This window comes from Hyperoodon ampullatus (genome assembly GCF_949752795.1).
Source record: "Hyperoodon ampullatus genome assembly, chromosome: 7".
In the NCBI taxonomy this organism is placed as follows: Eukaryota; Metazoa; Chordata; class Mammalia; order Artiodactyla; family Ziphiidae; genus Hyperoodon; species Hyperoodon ampullatus.
Genome location: NC_136920.1, coordinates 79,176,947 through 79,193,768, shown reverse-complemented (window position 1 = coordinate 79,193,768; position 16,822 = coordinate 79,176,947). Strand labels below are relative to the sequence as shown.

General features: G+C 36.9%; 2 pseudogenes across 2 annotated transcripts in view; one reads left to right on the top strand and one right to left on the bottom strand.

Annotated features, from left to right (window-relative positions):
* Nucleotides 1–16,822, top strand: part of LOC307055630 (centrosomal protein of 78 kDa-like) — a 324,466-nt pseudogene that overhangs the window by 16,549 nt on the left and 291,095 nt on the right. The window lies entirely within an intron of this gene.
* Nucleotides 3,074–16,822, bottom strand: part of LOC307056608 (ferritin heavy chain-like) — a 35,083-nt pseudogene continuing 21,334 nt past the window's right edge. Inside the window, exon 2 of the transcript in view lies at nt 3,074–3,672. The product of the transcript in view is annotated as a ferritin heavy chain-like (transcript). The remainder of the gene's footprint in view (nt 3,673–16,822) is intronic.

Sequence of the window (16,822 nt, the reverse complement as noted above, 5' to 3'; positions counted from 1 at the left end):
AGAAAATAATAGTTTTGTATTACGCTGAATCTGCCTGGGAATAAAATAGACACCTTATCAAATTCAGTGGAGGTGTCATGAGAATTGATACCTAAGGGTTGTTGTGGGAACACATTTAAATTTTAAAAATATACAAGATTTTTGATATTGTCTCATGCCCACTATATTGTTTGGGAATAATGCAGTTTCAATTTATAGAATTGCATCATGTATTTTAGGGCTGGAGAGAAACTTGATAAGTCCTGCATTGAACCTAAAGAGGAATGCATTGCCATAAGGTGCTCATTCAAAAATCAAATAATGATGTGAATAATGTTGATCATCTCTACTGGAGGAAAAACATGCTCCACATTAAACACATTACTTATTATATATTTATTTAACAATCTTGGACTTTATTAATACAATGTTTTGTAGTATGTATGCCTTATTTCTTTTCTTCTAGTTAAATGTCTGAATTCTGAGAAATTTCAGCATGCTTTGGTGAGAGGAACAGTCATCTTATTTTCAAAAAGATGCAGGCACAGACTGTTTTTGACCAAAAGGTGTATTACTGACCAAAATTCAGCCATCTAGTCTGGAAAATAAATGAAGAATTCTGCTGCTGGTGAGATGAATACATAGGTAGAGGGAGGTGAAGAATATAAACTACTTAGCAGCCTTAAACTTTCTCTTGACTTTGATATACGTGCTGGAGAAACATCAATGTTATCATTCCCAGAGACCATTCATTTAGAAATGTAAATTAGAACAGATGGAAAAATACAGTGTTGGGAGTTACCTATCAGGAAACAAAATGGATGTGTGTGATATCTACCCACTGTCATGGTGAGGGCCCTGCATTACACTTACTGTCTAAAGCTTACTGTGCTGAAACCTTCACAGCAAAGGTTCCCGTTCCTCATAATGACCTCTAAGTGAAAGTGAATGAGGTTTAGCTACCAGGTATGTGCTTCTGGAACAACACACGAAGGGCCCTATTTTTTTTTTTTTTACTTTATTTTTATATTATTTTATTTTTTGGCTGCGTTGGGACTTTGTTGCTGCATGCGGGCTTTCCCTAGTTGCGGCAAGTGGGGGCTATTCTTCATTGTGGTGCATGGGCTTTTCATTTCCCTGGCTTCTCTTGTTGCGGAGCATGGGCTCTAGGTGCACAGGCTTCAGTAGTTGTGGCTTGCAGGCTCTAGAGCACAGGCTCAGTAGTGTGGCACATGGGCTTAGTTGCTCCGCGGCATGTGGGATCTTCCCAGACCAAGGATCAAACCCATGTCCCCTGCATTGGCAGATGGATTCTTAACCGCTGCGCCACCAGAGAAGCCCACAGTGGGACCTTTTAATGTTGTTTCCAAAGCTATTTTCTTTGGAATACTGTTCTGTGAGATTTGGTAGAAAAAGAATCCCATGATCAGAATGTTTGGGAAACACTGAATATTTTATCCCCACGTTATACATTCAAAATGTATATTTTTTACATCAGACATACAATTCCTAGAATAAACAAAAACTGAAAAAACAAAACAAAAGATCCTGCTAATTCGATTAATACAAGTTTTCCACTGAACACTTGTGAATGTTTTGGAGGCACTGGCTGATACTGAACACAGTCTTGGGAAGGTTGATCGAAGGAATTAAAATTCTGTAAATTATGAGGAAAACACTTTTAGGTGAGAAGAGATGCATATGGTAGCAGGCTTCAGTATTCTGTATTTCCATTTGGGAAATTGTTCTTATTTGATCCCTTCCACCCTTGATCCTTTTTCCTTTCAGTGGACTCTGTAGTAGGGATAAAGGGAAAAATGTCATTTACTACCCTAGAAGAGCTATTTACTCTAGTGTAAATACAGTGGAGGCTGGTAAAAGTGTGTTGATAATAAGACATATTAGCTTAGGTTCTCTTGGTAGCAAATAACAAAAACTAAATCAAAGTTGGATATGTGAAACCCAAGGGCAGAAATACAGCCAGGCTCAGGAAAGGTCTAGGAAGCAGCTATATCATTTCCAGTAATGTGATCGCCGAACTGCTTTTCAACAAAGGGCGTCTTCCTAATGAACTTCAAAATGAGCTCTGCTGCTTGTTGGAGTTAAAATATATATATATATATATATATATATATATATATATATATATATATATATGTATATATATATATGTTTATACATATATATATGTATACACACACACACACACAAGCATGCATATATACATATGATACAAAGAAAGAAAACATATATAAGTAGATGTTTTGTTATTACAACATGCATGCCAGGCAGTGGTGACCATGGGAGGTCACCTCCGTGTTTCTGAGCAAGACAGCCTAACACTCATTTTTCCATTATCACTGTTGCCCGGAGTGAACTTGTCAAAGAGATACTCCACCATTCAGACTTCCAAACCCCTCCACCCCCCATCTTGCTACTCATACTTAACCATTAGTATTTGCATAATTAATGCACATAAACATTTCAGGTGAAACTGAAGACACCCTTTATTTTAATCCCTGCCCAATCCCATTCCCTTCACTTGTTCCCCAGAGGCAACTGCAATCATGATTTTCAGGCTATGGTTCTATACTTTCAGTATGCACATGCACCCACATTCACCAGGGACCCCTACCTCACCCCACCCCACCCCACCCCAGTCTACCCCCATATACCTACATTATTTATAAGGGGAAGACTGATTTTGTGTTTTCCAGGGCCCCATGGAACACCTTCTCCCTCCCACTGTGGAGATCCTGAGCTGCATATGGTTGGGGTATGGCTGTGTTCAGAAACTCCTGGATACCTGTTTTAAACCTTAAAAAATGAGAGATTTGCCCACATGAATCAACCAGAGACCTTTATTTATTTATGAACCAATAACTTTATTGGAAGAAATGGAAAAACTGGAAGAAAAAAACTTAAGTGATAAAATAAAGTCCAGGAAAAGAGAGTCCTGCCCTTGTTGCCAAAAAAAAACCAAAACCAAAACTTAAGTGAACTTCTTCTGCAAGGGCACTCTTGCTGTCTGCATGGCAGGCATGGTGACCAGGGCTCTGGTCACCCCGTGGCTCTGGGGAAGTCCAGTCCAGGCTCAGTTCTTCTTTTCGCCGTCGCCCAGGGTGAGCTTTTCAAAGAGTTACCCTGCCAGCTCGACGCCTGGGGCCCCCATCATGCTCAGGGTGGTGACATGACCCTCCAGCTGTCTGATGAGCGCCACCTACTGGCTGAGGTAGTGAGTTGCCAGGAAGTGGAGCAGGTGGGGGTCGCACTTGTCGGTGGCCAGCTGGTGCAGTGGAGCAGGCTCCGGGTCACTTGCTTCTCCAGGAACAAGGGGCACTTCATGGCCTTGAGGCCGCTCTTGCACTCGCCACTGACTGGCTTCCTGATGTCTTGGAAGTTGAGGCGGCCCCCCGCGGTGGTTCTGCAGGCGCTTCAGGCCCTGGGCCCACAGTGGCGCAGGAAGAACCGGCTGAAGTGCTTCAAGGCCACGTCGTCGCGGTGGAGGTAAAAGGCCGCGGCCAGGCACACGAAAGAGGCCTGGAGCTGCAGGGTGAAATGGCTGTTGACGGCGGCCTCGCAGTCGGCGTGGTAGCTCTGGCGCACCTGCGAGGGCGGCGTGGGCAGCGTGGTGGGTGTGAAGGCCAAGGTGAAGGCGAAGCCGTGGGGCCTGCGGTACCCGTCTCGGAGTCCCTTTCACGTGATATACCAATTTCCTTCGTCTTGGGTAAGTTCAGACTTCTCTTTTGTTTGTCAGAAAACAAAAGGCTTAGGTGTATTCTTAGAGAAAGAGCTTAACTGTGTGGATGTATTTCTCCCCTCCAGCCTCATTTGTCCTTTCACTGCCACTCAGCAAGCATTTTTTTTAACCCCTCAATGATGTTGTATGGAATGAGCCACAGTGGTAGGAAATACCATTGATCTCAAATTATCTTTCATTCATTCATTCAGTAAATATTTATTGATTACTTAATATGGCCCAGGCACTGGTATGGGATTTGGGCATGTATTAGTAACAAAGAGAGACAAAGTCTGTTCCCATGAGGTTTGTATTCTAGTGGAGAAGCAGACCAAAACAAAACAAAACAAAAAATTACTGTTTTTCTCCCTTTATTGTCTCCAGTAAATACGTATAAGATATTACACATGTATATGATATTAAAAAGTCAATATTTTCTTAGAAGTTAAAGATGTTATAGTGGAAGACATAAGACCAATCTAGGTATTTATAATTAATTAATTCAACAGCCATTTCTATACAGTATTCCAAATATGTGTCAGTGTTTGACTCTGGAGACACACAGAAGAATCAGACATGGTCTCTGTTCTCAAGGTACAAGAAAGAGTGATGGACTGTTTTAAGTGCTCTCAATGATTTTAAAGTTTTTGGATAAAATAGCTGTTTTCACTTAGTTTTATTACCATGACTTTGACTAATGTACTTTTTTGGGGGGTCCCTTTATTTCTCTTTGAAAGCTCATGCTGTGCTATAATCATTGTTTATGAAGGAAGCAAAGGATCAAATATCAACTGTCACTTTGTACACTTATCTAAGCAATTTTAGAGGCATTTAATTGTTGGGTCTATAAAGAAATAGAATAATAACAATGTCTATTTGATAAGTTGATGTTAATGATAGGATCATATATTAGAGATGGAAAAGAACTACATGATCAGTTTCTCAGTGAGATAAAATTGTATTCTATGTTTGCTTAACACCAGTGTTTAGTCTTAATATAATTGCAGTCTTTCAAAAATTTCCTGGGAATAGTCCATTGTAGACTTCACTGGAAGAATCTATTTAAATAGAAGAAATCTTGATTTTGTAGAACATTTTCTCCTTGTGTCCCAAGATTATTTAATAATTAATTTATCTGGACAACTTTACTCTTCAAATATTAAAATAATACTATTGAATGGTTCTATGTGTACTAAGGGGTGATAATGGTGTTTCTCAGATTTTTTATCCCTCATCATTACTCCCTAGGTTAGAAGATAATGTTAAAATACATGTTATAACTGAGAGAAACCTAAGGTTTAAAATCTAACTGTTTTAAGGGAAATCAATAAACTAGCATGAACTGGAACCTCAAATTTCCATGAAGGAAATATACATATATCTAAACAAAAACATTGCATCCAGTTTTTCTTTAATGAGGAATGTAAAGCTAAATACAAACACAGAATGAAAAAACTTCAGAGCAGATCATGTTTTTAGAAAAATTTACAATTTTATTTTTTAAATGTATTTATTTTATTTTTTAATTTTTGGCTGCATTGGGTCTTTGTTGGATGTGGGCTTTTTCTAGTTGCAATGAGTGGGGGCTACTCTTTGTTGCAGTGCATGGGCGTCTCATTGCGATGGCCTCTCTTGTTACGGAGCATGGGCTCTAGGTGCTTGGGCTTCAGTAGTTGTGGCACATGGGCTTAGTTGCTCCGTGTCATGTGGGATCTTCCCGGACCAGGGCTCGAACGGATGTTCCCTGCACTGGCAGGTAGTTTCTTAAGCACTGTGCCACCAGGGAAGCCCCCAAAATTAAAAAAAATTAGATAATCAAATTTTATAGTTTATAACTTGGTCTGTGCTAAGATAATGTCTTTTAAAATATCAATATAGGACTATAAGATGAAGGTTTCTTTGAAATGTTTGTGGTCAGTGTTGGTATTATGTTAGGATTCTCCAGAAAAACAGAACCAATAGAAGATATATTTGTATATTATATAAAATAAGGAATTAGCTCACGTGATTATGGAGGCTGACAAGTCTCAAAATCTGCAGTTGCCGTACTTGAGACCAGGAGAGTCCATGGTGTAGGTCCAGTCCAAAGGCCAGGAGGCTCAAGACCCAGGAAATTCAAGTTGAAGGCAGGAAAAAACAATGTCCCTGCTCCAAGGCAGTCAGGCAAGAGGAGTTCCCGCTTACTCAGAGGAAGGTCAGCATTTTTATTTTATTCAGGCCTTCAAATGATTGTATGAGGCTCATCGACTTTAAGGAAAGCAATCTGCTTTACTTAGTCTACTATTTCAAATGTTAACCTCATGGAAAAACACCCTTTCAGGCACAAACAATAATATTTGACTGAATATCTGGGTACCCCCTTTGAAGTTGACATATAAAAATTAGCTATCACAGTATTATTCATGATAAATGCAGAGTCAACAAATAAAAATTCTCATGCTATAATCTGCGAAAACTGTTTTGACTTTCAGTTCCCTTCATTAATTTACAAATGTTACAGAACTAATAGTTACACAACTGACATTAGACAATAAGTTCTGACTCCATGTCAATGATTAGCTCTCATTCATTCATTCAGCATATTTCTATTGAGCACCTATTATATGACAGGTATTTTATAGGTACTAACATAAAAACTTGTTCTATAAGCTCCTCATATTTGTATTTCTTTTGTAGCTAAGTGCTAGTAAATGCTACATATAATTCCTTCTTTGAAAATTAATAGATGAAGTAGGATCAATGGTATAATCTTAAGGAAGTAGACCATAAGTAGCAGCAGTTGGTGGCTTATCTCACTCTCTGTGTTTTGTGTGTGTGTGTGTGTGTGTGTGTATACATACGTATAAATAAATCATTTAATGAGAGGTAGTGAAAAGTGATACATCAATATTCTATATCTCTGGGCTGTTCACTCTGCATTACCTCATTATTACAGATACTGGATTAGATTTGATTATTATTACCCATATTTTACAGATAAAGAAATTGTGAATTACAGTATGTAACATGATCAAACACAGAGCTTATAAATAGCAGAGAGTGACACTCTGAATTGGATTCCTCTCTAGGTAGTTTGGGAAGTTTGGCTGGACCATGAGCTCCATTAGAACAAAGACTGTTCAACTTGTGATGCTAAATTTCACATAGTAGGGGCTCAAAAATAGAAATTAAAATATTGAGTGGCCTATGAAAAGCTTTAGTCTCATTATTTCTCCAAATTAAAAAAATGAGTGGGAGTAGATGTTGAATATATATTTAAACTCTATTTCCTTTAGAAGGAAAAAAAATCAAAGACACCCAATGGTGATAAATTACTATTATAATTTTAATTTAATATGCATAAACATAAAACCAGGCATAGAAATTGGTATGCTTTTATAACTGTAAACCAAACAATTTGTAAATATATGCAAATACAACTATAAAACTATTAAAATTAAGAAGTTCCAATTATGCATCCGATTATGCTTTTTGTCTTAAACACAGTCCCTTGTCACTGAGAACACACTAGTTGACGAGATGCAGGTTTCCTTTCGAGTGCGCCGTGTCTGTGTCCCGACATCCGTGAAAGATCTTAGCGCTCTACCACCCTTCTTTACTGAAGACATGACATACTTTAGCTCATATGATGATTCATAATGTACTTTTGCTTTCAGGTAGTGGAAGTCATCATTCAAATATTGTCTGTCCATGTTCTTTTTTATTAGTTTGTGAAAAGTAATTCTGATGCAGTTTGTTGATTTCATGAAATACCGTTAAAAGCCTCAGTAACTTCAATAACTGAAGAGGCTGTTCAAACTGGGAATTGAGGGGGAAGAGCGCTACTGACAGAATTTTAAGGGATAACACTCTTCCCTTTGAGTTTCATTCTATTAAACTATTTTTCACCTCCCAGTCGTCACTTTAAAAGGAAATTTTAGTGTTTGCAGCTGGTAAAATGTGACTATAAGGGTGGACATGCGACAGTTGTCCTTTTTACACTAGAACATGCCAGCCTAGCAGCAGTCACACTCAGTGTGATTCAAAACACACACGCAGGCATGGACAGTGAGTTTGTGCTGCTGCATTGAGCTATAGACAGATCCAGATAATTCTGAAAATGCTTCCAGGAGTTTTTCATTTGGATGTAAACACAAGAACAGATCCATGGAATTCACCAATACAGGTAGAGAACACTGAATTAGAATGGCATGGACACACCATATATCTAGTCAATAACTATCTAGGACCTAATATATTCCAGCTTTGTGCTAAATGCTGAATGATTGCAACAGGCGTTGACTTTAATCTCATGGGCCCTAGAGTCGGTTTCAGTTCACTATGTTCACTGACAGAATGTATATGGGATGGATGTAAAATTAGATGCTAATGAGTTGATAATAGAATATGTATATATATATTGAAATATTCATATATATTCAATAATATTTTGTTTGAAATCTTTACTACTATTGTCACAGATCCAGAAATTGCTACAGACGTTCTCATACCTTTTCCTACATAGCAATTAGGTTTAGGGAAAATATTTTTGGTGGAATGGTGTTAGTCAACCTACAAATCCAGAATGTCTCGGTTGAAGGTGTAGATACTTTGTTTCACTAAAATCAAGTGTAAGTTTTTCCATACAAGTTAGGAAAAAAATGCAAAATCCTAATAAAATGTTCCTTATGATTCCATACCTTACTATACTATTAACCCAATGTGTTAATAAGCTTGTATTTAATGTAATCATTATTCTTCATAATTTGACATGAGTAATGTGCTCTCACATTTTAATTTTCTAAATTTTTTTTTTTGTGGGACGCGGGCCTCTCACTGCTGTGGCCTCTCCCGCTGCGGAGCACAGGCTCCGGATGCACAGGCCCAGCAGCCATGGCTCACGGGCCCAGCCGCTCCGCGGCACGCGGGATCCTCCCGGACTGGGGCACGAACCCGTGTCCCCCGCAATGGCAGGCGGACTCTCAACCACTGCGCCACGAGGGAAGCCCTAATTTTCTGAACTTTTATACCATATTCTCAATGACTTATTTGCTGATTTCCTTTTTTATAAAAATATGATACCTCAACCAACCACTGTTAAACTCAGCAAAAAGCACGGTTTCCAAAGTAAATGTTTTGTAAAGTGTTTCCTGTGTATTATTCACATTTATTACTTTTCCTCTGAGTTTTTTATATTTCAGTTCATACATGAAAAATAAACAATGTCCTTTTGACTTATTTTCTTGAAGTCTTTTGCCATTTTCCAAATATATCTGAGTAGTTAAGGTCAGTTAAACCTATTTAAAGTTTCAAATTTCTAGGAAATATCTGATATTTAGTAACTTTCTGCCCAAATGATTTTAAATCTCATTTATTATAAAGTGAATTAAAAGATTGGCATACATTCTTTAAATAGAAAGATTATCAACCTGCTTTTGCTAATGTAGATGGTGCTCTTAAGTTCTGATTTCATACATGACAAACAACCCAGGATTAAAGGCTCATTAATAATCTGCCAAATACTGTCAGTTGTATGACTCAATGCTCCATTAGTAATGTAATCCCTTGATTTTCTTCTGCCAGAAAAGTGATTCTTTGAAACCATTGACAGTAATATGAATTTATACATTATATGTGTGTGTGTGTGTGTGTGTGTGTGTGTGTGTATCTCTTGGAAGAGAGACTGAACGCCAAGACAAAACCTTGCATTCCTTTACAGGACGTGCAATGCAGATCTATTGTGGAGTAACTGCTGGATCTGGGAAGGAAGGTGAGGCTAAAGGCAGCCCATTAGAAAGGGAAGAGGCTGTTGGAACTGGGAGTTGAGGGGAAGAGAACTACTGACAATTTTAAGGGATAACACTCTTGCCTTTGAGTGTTTGTGTGGTAGAGCCCATGGCCTAGAGTAGAAGGGGGAAGCTGTACTAGAGTAGCTTCTGGTGGCGGGAATATTATTTTCTTATACATGCAGCTATTGAAACATTGCTTAACATTCCTCAGATCTTAACTGTCAAGGACAAAAAACAGTAATGATAACTGGAAATGTCAGTTCCACATCCACGATAATCTATTCACAATTGCTTCCCTCTTTCACGAGTTCTCTATCAATTATCCACGCTTTTATCCCCCCCCCAAATCATCACTTTTTCCTTAATCACATGTATTCCTCAGTTATGCTGTAGAGAACTGCAATTTTCCCTACGTGGCCCTTCCCCCTTAATCCTTTTTTTAATTTTCCACATTAACAATCCCTAATTTTTAGAAAAAAGACAATAGCATATAAATGAATCAAGGTGCAGAATTCCTCAAATTATAAAAATCAATTCCTGGAGCGTTATTGATTGGTAACTGTATTGATCACATCAATGTAAGTATTTTAATCAGTCTGTCTACAGAGAGTGCAGCTACAAGATAAAAAAACATAATCAGTTTATTCAGTTGTTACAAATGTAGGAGGGGGGAATGGAAATAGGATTAACAAGATTTTATGCAGAACCAAGAGTCCACTTCCTTTTCTTTCCAGAGACACTATTCTATAAACCATGGTATTGCTTCTCCTAGCCAGACTATGAAGCATGTTTGGTTAGATTACATTTTGAATTATACCAGTTCATTGGAGTAAATGTCTCTATGGGACACTTGGGTTTATAAAACTCTGTTTCATAGCTGGATGATGTAGAGCATCCCTCAGACTATCTTGTTGCAAAAGAATGCTGTTGGGTCAAATGAACAAGAGAAAACAGGTAATAATATAATATTAGAACTCTCTACAAAATAACATCTCAATTCACATTTTGTGCTACGTTCAGTGACATCTTAGAAAACCATTCTGTGTGTATGTATGTATGGAGTGCACAGATTCGTACGTACATATTGAGCTTTGATCACTAATGTTAATGTTCGCTAAAATTAGTACCTTACTGTGGATTGTAGTATGAATATATGTGTAGTAAATTATTATAAAGAGATATGATTATTAATATAAAATAGTATTCTGTATTTTATAATTAGGGTTAGAGTGGTATAATTTAAAAATAATAATAATATTGAATATTTTTGCCTACCCTTCCAATATTGGACGTTAGTTAGGTAAAGTAGACATTAGTGGAAACATGCATCTTAGCTGATTGTGTATGTATATACTCTGTCAATTTTTAATTCTTTAAAAAATACAAATGTTGTATTAGAAGCCATGGAGTGTTAGAAGTCAGCGGTGGAAAACTGAGGTTATTGATTATTTTGTGTTTTCATATCCACAATATGAAGTGATTTTGGAAGTTTTTTGCTAGCTACTAGAAAATAAGCTAAGATTTATGTTAGCTCTTTGAATGCATCTACCGAAGTTCCATCACTAGGAAAGTGAGGTCACCCTTCTTTGATTAAATCATCAAACATAACATAGTACCATTTACATGTCCTCAAAGTTTTATTACAACACAATTAATAGCCAAGATTTTAACTATTTACAAGGTCTTCTAACTATATACCAGATAGTTTGATGTGTACATGGCATGAACTACCTTATAAAATACAGCTGCCTCTTTTTATTTTCTAAATATTATAATTTATCTATATTAGTGAACTGGAGCTGTGGATCAGATGATAAGATATGCATAACTGTGTGCACTGAGTGATTGGAATGCCACTTGTTATCTTTTTTCTGGAAATGTCTATATAAGAAAATAAAAGGTACTTTAGAGAAATATGAAAAACATAGCAGCCTGATACTGTTCATTCTTACCCTTTTTGGGAATTTGAATAAGTAATTTATTCTCCCTTAACCTCAAGTTCTCTATTTAAAAAAGTGACCTTGGACTAGATCCTGTTGCAGATACTATGGTCAAATGATTTTATGCCCAGGGATTTCAGCCGTTGGCTGTGAATCAAAATCAGTTGAGGAAATTCTGATTCAGCAAGTTCGGGGTTGAACTCTGGCATATGTACAGCTGACCCTTGAACAACTTTGGGGTTAAGGGTGTGGACCCTCACACAGTCGAAAATTCAGGTATGACTTTACAATCGGCCTTCTGTATCTATGGTTGAACATCTTCATATTCAGTCAACCCCAGAGTGAGTAGTACTGTAGATTAAGTGAACCCACCCGGTTCAAGTCCGTGTGGTTCAAGGATCAACTGTACTTTTAAGAAGTGCCACAAGTGATTCTGATACTCAGCCAGGATATGGAATATTGATTCTATGCTATTTGGTGCAAAGAACAAAATGGGAATCTCTCAGTCTATATATTGATTATAACTTATCTAAATATCATACCTTACTAAGAAAAAATATCATTGGGTGTAGCAGTGGTAAAATAGCTGCAGTGTATTTCATTATAAGAGAAGATGGTTACAGTGTTACTGGTAGAAAAATGATCAGAATAGTGTATTAGTTAGGGTTCTCCAGAGAAACAGACCTAATAGAATATTTATATTATATTGGATTGTATTGGATATATAATAGGTTATTGTATTTTATATAATAGGGTAAACTATCGTATTGCGGTTGACCCTTGGGCAATATGGGTTTGAACTGTGTGGGTCCACTTATACACGGATATTTTTCAGTAAATACTGCAGTGCTACACGATTCGTGGTTGGTTGAATCTGCGGACGCAGAACCGGATCATGCAGTTTTTAACTGCACTCTAACCCCCATGTTGTCCAAGGATCAAATGTATATATGTGGGGAGGGGTGATTTCTTTTAAGGAATTGTCTATTGGCTTTGGTTTATGTGACTGTGGGGCTTGGCAAGTCAGAAATCTGCAGGGTAGGTCAGCAGGTTGGAAATTAAGGTAAACGTTCATGTTGCAGTCTTGAGTCCAAAAGCTAGAAACTCAGACAGAATTTCTATATTTCAGTCTGGAGGCATAGTTCTTTATTCATGGGAGGACTTCAGTCTTCATTCTGAAGGCCTTCAGCTGATTGGATGACGTCCAGCACACTATGGAGGAATCATCTGCTTTTCTCAAAGTCTACTCATTTACAAATTAATCACATCTAAAATACACCTTCACAGCAGCTTCTAGACCAAAGAACCAGGCACCATAGACTAAGTTTACATGTAAAATTAACCATCATAAATGGTAAACATGAGTGAGGGCTAGCTGATGCAGGCAGAAGAATGCCGAAGTGGGTTCATTCAGAGGGAATGTGATTGGGTATCAGAGGAGGGCTGGCATATGCTGTGTGGGTGGAGGAGGCAGCAAGGTTGTGGACTACTTGAATCTGTTGGGGCTCAAAAATGGTGCCCCGAGCCAGCATGAATTCTACCACAGTAAATGTGGTAGGCAACTGAGGGTGGGCAGAGACACACAGGATGTCATACTTGAGACCAATTAGGCTTCATTTAACCAGTGAGTTTCATCACGTTGATTTTCATAGTTTATTCTCATTCCCTTGTTCATCTGTTCATTATAGAACACTCCAGTCAGAGCCTTTCAACTTTCTTGAGCATTTGTTTATTAGCTTGGTGGTGTTGGTTTTGGTTGTCAGTACAGCACTATTCATTTTTGGAGTAGTATCACTTCATACTAAGGCAGTTGTTGCCTATTGATTGAACAGGCCCATTGTAATTTCTCTGCACTCCATAGCAATATCACTTTTCTTCAACCCAGGAAGGGTTGATTGAATAAGCAAGTTGCTTCCACTTTTAGTCTTTCAGCTGCCACTTGGATACTTACCATACTTTGAATCCACTTGCCAAACTATCATGACCCTGTTATCCTGTGTGCCCACCAGTTATATACATATTATCTTTCCTTACTATCTTGCATATGCTGAATTTTGACTTTCTTCAAATTTGGTTACCTTGGATAATACCATTACTACTTTGGTTTTTAAAGCCTTTAAAAGTCTTTTGGGACTATAAAAGGCACAGGGCTCTAGAAATGGAATCCTCAGATTTTGGTGTGCATAAGATTCACCTATAGCTATATGAAATGCAGGTTCTTGGCTCCATTTCTAGAAAATTCTGATACAATTTATATGGAGAGAGGGGGTTTTGCAAATCTGCATTTTACAGGAGCTACAGTTTCTACTATGCTTAATAGCTATTCTGTGTTGATTCATCATAATGCAATGCAACTATGCACTTAAACAAAAACTAAACCTTTTTTTGAGAATATTAGATTCATCAAACAGTTGCAGAAATAGTACAGAGAGTTCTCATATACTCTTCACGCATCTTACTCTAATGTTACTATTTTACGTAGTACATATGTTAAAACTAAAAAGACAGCGGTGCATTACTTTTAGCTAAACTCCAGACTTTATTCAGATTTATCGATTTTTTTTTTTACAATTATGTCTTTTTTCTGTTCTCGGACCTAATCAAGTATATCACATTGAATTTAGTTATAATCTCTCTTCTATGGTCTCTGACAGGTTCCCAGCCTTTCCTTGTTTACCATGACCTTTATAATTTTGAGAAGTACTGGCCAGGCTTTTGTAGAATGGCCCTGAATTTGGCTTTGTTTGCTGTTTTTCTCATGATTAGACAGACCAGGGTTTTTGGGGTTTGGGGGAAGATTACCATAGAGGTGAAATGTCTTTCTCATCACCTTGTGTCAGTAATGACTTACTGGTGATGTTAACCTTGATCACTTGGTTAAGGTGAGGTCTGCCAGATTTCTTCACTGTGAAGTTACTATTGTTCCCTTTCCATAATCTATTTTTTGGAATCCAGCCAATACTCCTAAGAGGGAGTTTAAGCCCCATCTCCTGGAGGGAAGAGTATTTACATATGTTATTTGAAATTCTTTGTAAGAAAGATTTGTACCTTTTTCCCCATTTATCTATGTATTCAGTTATTTCTATCAGTATGGACTCATGAATATTTATTTTATATTTCTCTATAACTTTAAAGTTTAATTAATTTAATGACTCAAATTGTTCCAGCTTAGGCCATCAGGTGCTCCTTCAGTTGGGTTCTTGTGTCCCTTTGATCTGCCTCTATCCTTTTGATTTTTGAGTGCTGCCTTATTTCCTGGCCCTACATAATGCTCCAGGCTCACCTTGTGTTTTCATTGCCCCAGGCCTAGAATTAGTCATTTCTCCAAGGATGTCTGGTTTTTGTTATTTTGGAGAACCATGTTTAGAAACTAAGGCCTGGATGCTAGATGTGTTTGTTGCTACTTGGTGTCATTGTTTCTAGTCTCTCCGCAGAGTTATGGAATATATGCATGTATATTAACCAATGTATACACATATCTATAATCCTTTCTATAGGTGTCTATCTCTATACCTATTAAACTAAACGTGAGTTCATACTAATGTCTGACTCTAATCCAGTATCACATGGTTCATTCTAGCTTTTGCCTCTTGCTTATTTGTAACTTCTTTTACTAACAGTGAGAAACCTGACTCAAATTATTTACCATTTATTTACTTATTTGTTCTACACTAGTGTAAATGTGTTTTCATATTTCTTAACTGTATTCCTGTGAGAAGCAAACTTACCAACTAAAATTGTGTTTATGTACAGTTATTTTTGCACCTAGTCTTAGATTTACCAATCAAAACATCATTTTCCAAAGTCACTTATGTCAGTTCCTTTTTCTCCACCCCCTTCAGTGCCGTTTTATCATATATTGGGAATACAGTTAAATTTCTTTGTCACAGTATGCATTACATCCAGGATACTCTGATTAAAAATTGCATACATTAAAGTTCACCCTTTGATGTACTAGTCTACGTGTTTTGACAGATGTGTAGTCATGTATCTTATGCCTAGTACCATACAGTACAGTTTCATCAACCTAAAATATTCTCTGTGAGTGGCCTTTGTAGTCATTCACTCCCAACCTCTGACAAATGCTGATTTGTCTTCCATCCCTACAATTTGTCTTTTCCAGAATGTTGAATAAACGGCATCATACAATATGTAGACTTTTGAATTTGGCATCTTTGACTTAGCAACATGCATTTAGGATTCATCCATGTTGTTCTGTGAATCTATAGTTTCTTCCCTTTTATCCCCTGAAGTATCCATCATCTCGAATACCAAGTTTGTTTATCCATTCACCTGTTGAAGGATAATATGATATGATTATTTCCAGTTTGGGACAATTATAAAAAAAGCTGCTGTAACCATTTGGGTATAGGCCTTTGTGTGAATATAGGTTTTCAATTAGCTGGGGAATATGATTGCCTGATCCTATTGTAAAACTATGCCTAGCTCTGTAGGAAACTGTCAAACTGTCTTCCCAAATAACTGTATCATTTTATATTCTCACTAGCAATGAATGTATGTTCTTGTTGCACTTCAGCAGCATTTGGTATTGTCAGTTATCGGATTTTAGCTCTTCTAATAGGTGTGTAGTTATATCTCATTGTGGTTTTATTTGTATCTCCCTAATGACATATGATGTTGAGCATCTTTTCATATGCTTATTTGTATATCTGTATATCTTCTTTGGTAAAAATATGTGTATATGTATTTTTCTTTCTTTTGTTCTTATAGATTGTGTGTGTGTGTGTGTGTATACACACATATATAAAGTTAGGTTGCTTGTTTTCTCATTGTTGAGTTTTAAGAGTTCTTTATATATCCTAGATATGAGTCCTTTATACAATATATTCTTTTGGAAAGTAAAAAAAATGAAATGGATACAAGGTACAAATAAAAGTTTTAATCAACAGTCATATGAAAAATTTTGAAGCTGCCCAGTTGAACTTTAGGATATTTTAGATAAGTGAATACTCATTAGCTTGCTAGTTACAGTATTATTAAAGGGAATGGTTGAAACATTGGCTCTTATATAAGTTCCTCAGAATTTTTCTAAGTAAGGAAGCTAAAATTATACCCTTATGAAAATTCTCTTACTATATAAATAAACATGAAATCTACGAAATGTCTTGAGACTTTAAAGCATATTCCTATAAATAAATGAAAATATTTGTGAGATATAAGAAGATCTCTATGACTTTTGCTTCCCCTTTATGCGTTGAATATAGTTTACTTCTGTTTTCTAATTATAATTATACTGTATGAAATAGCAATATTATACTGGATGCTTATTCTGAGACAGATAACATGCAAAACCATGTTACATAAATTATATTGATTTACAAATAACCCATTTGTTTGATTTCATACGAAATTTAGAAAGAATATATATTGTGTCC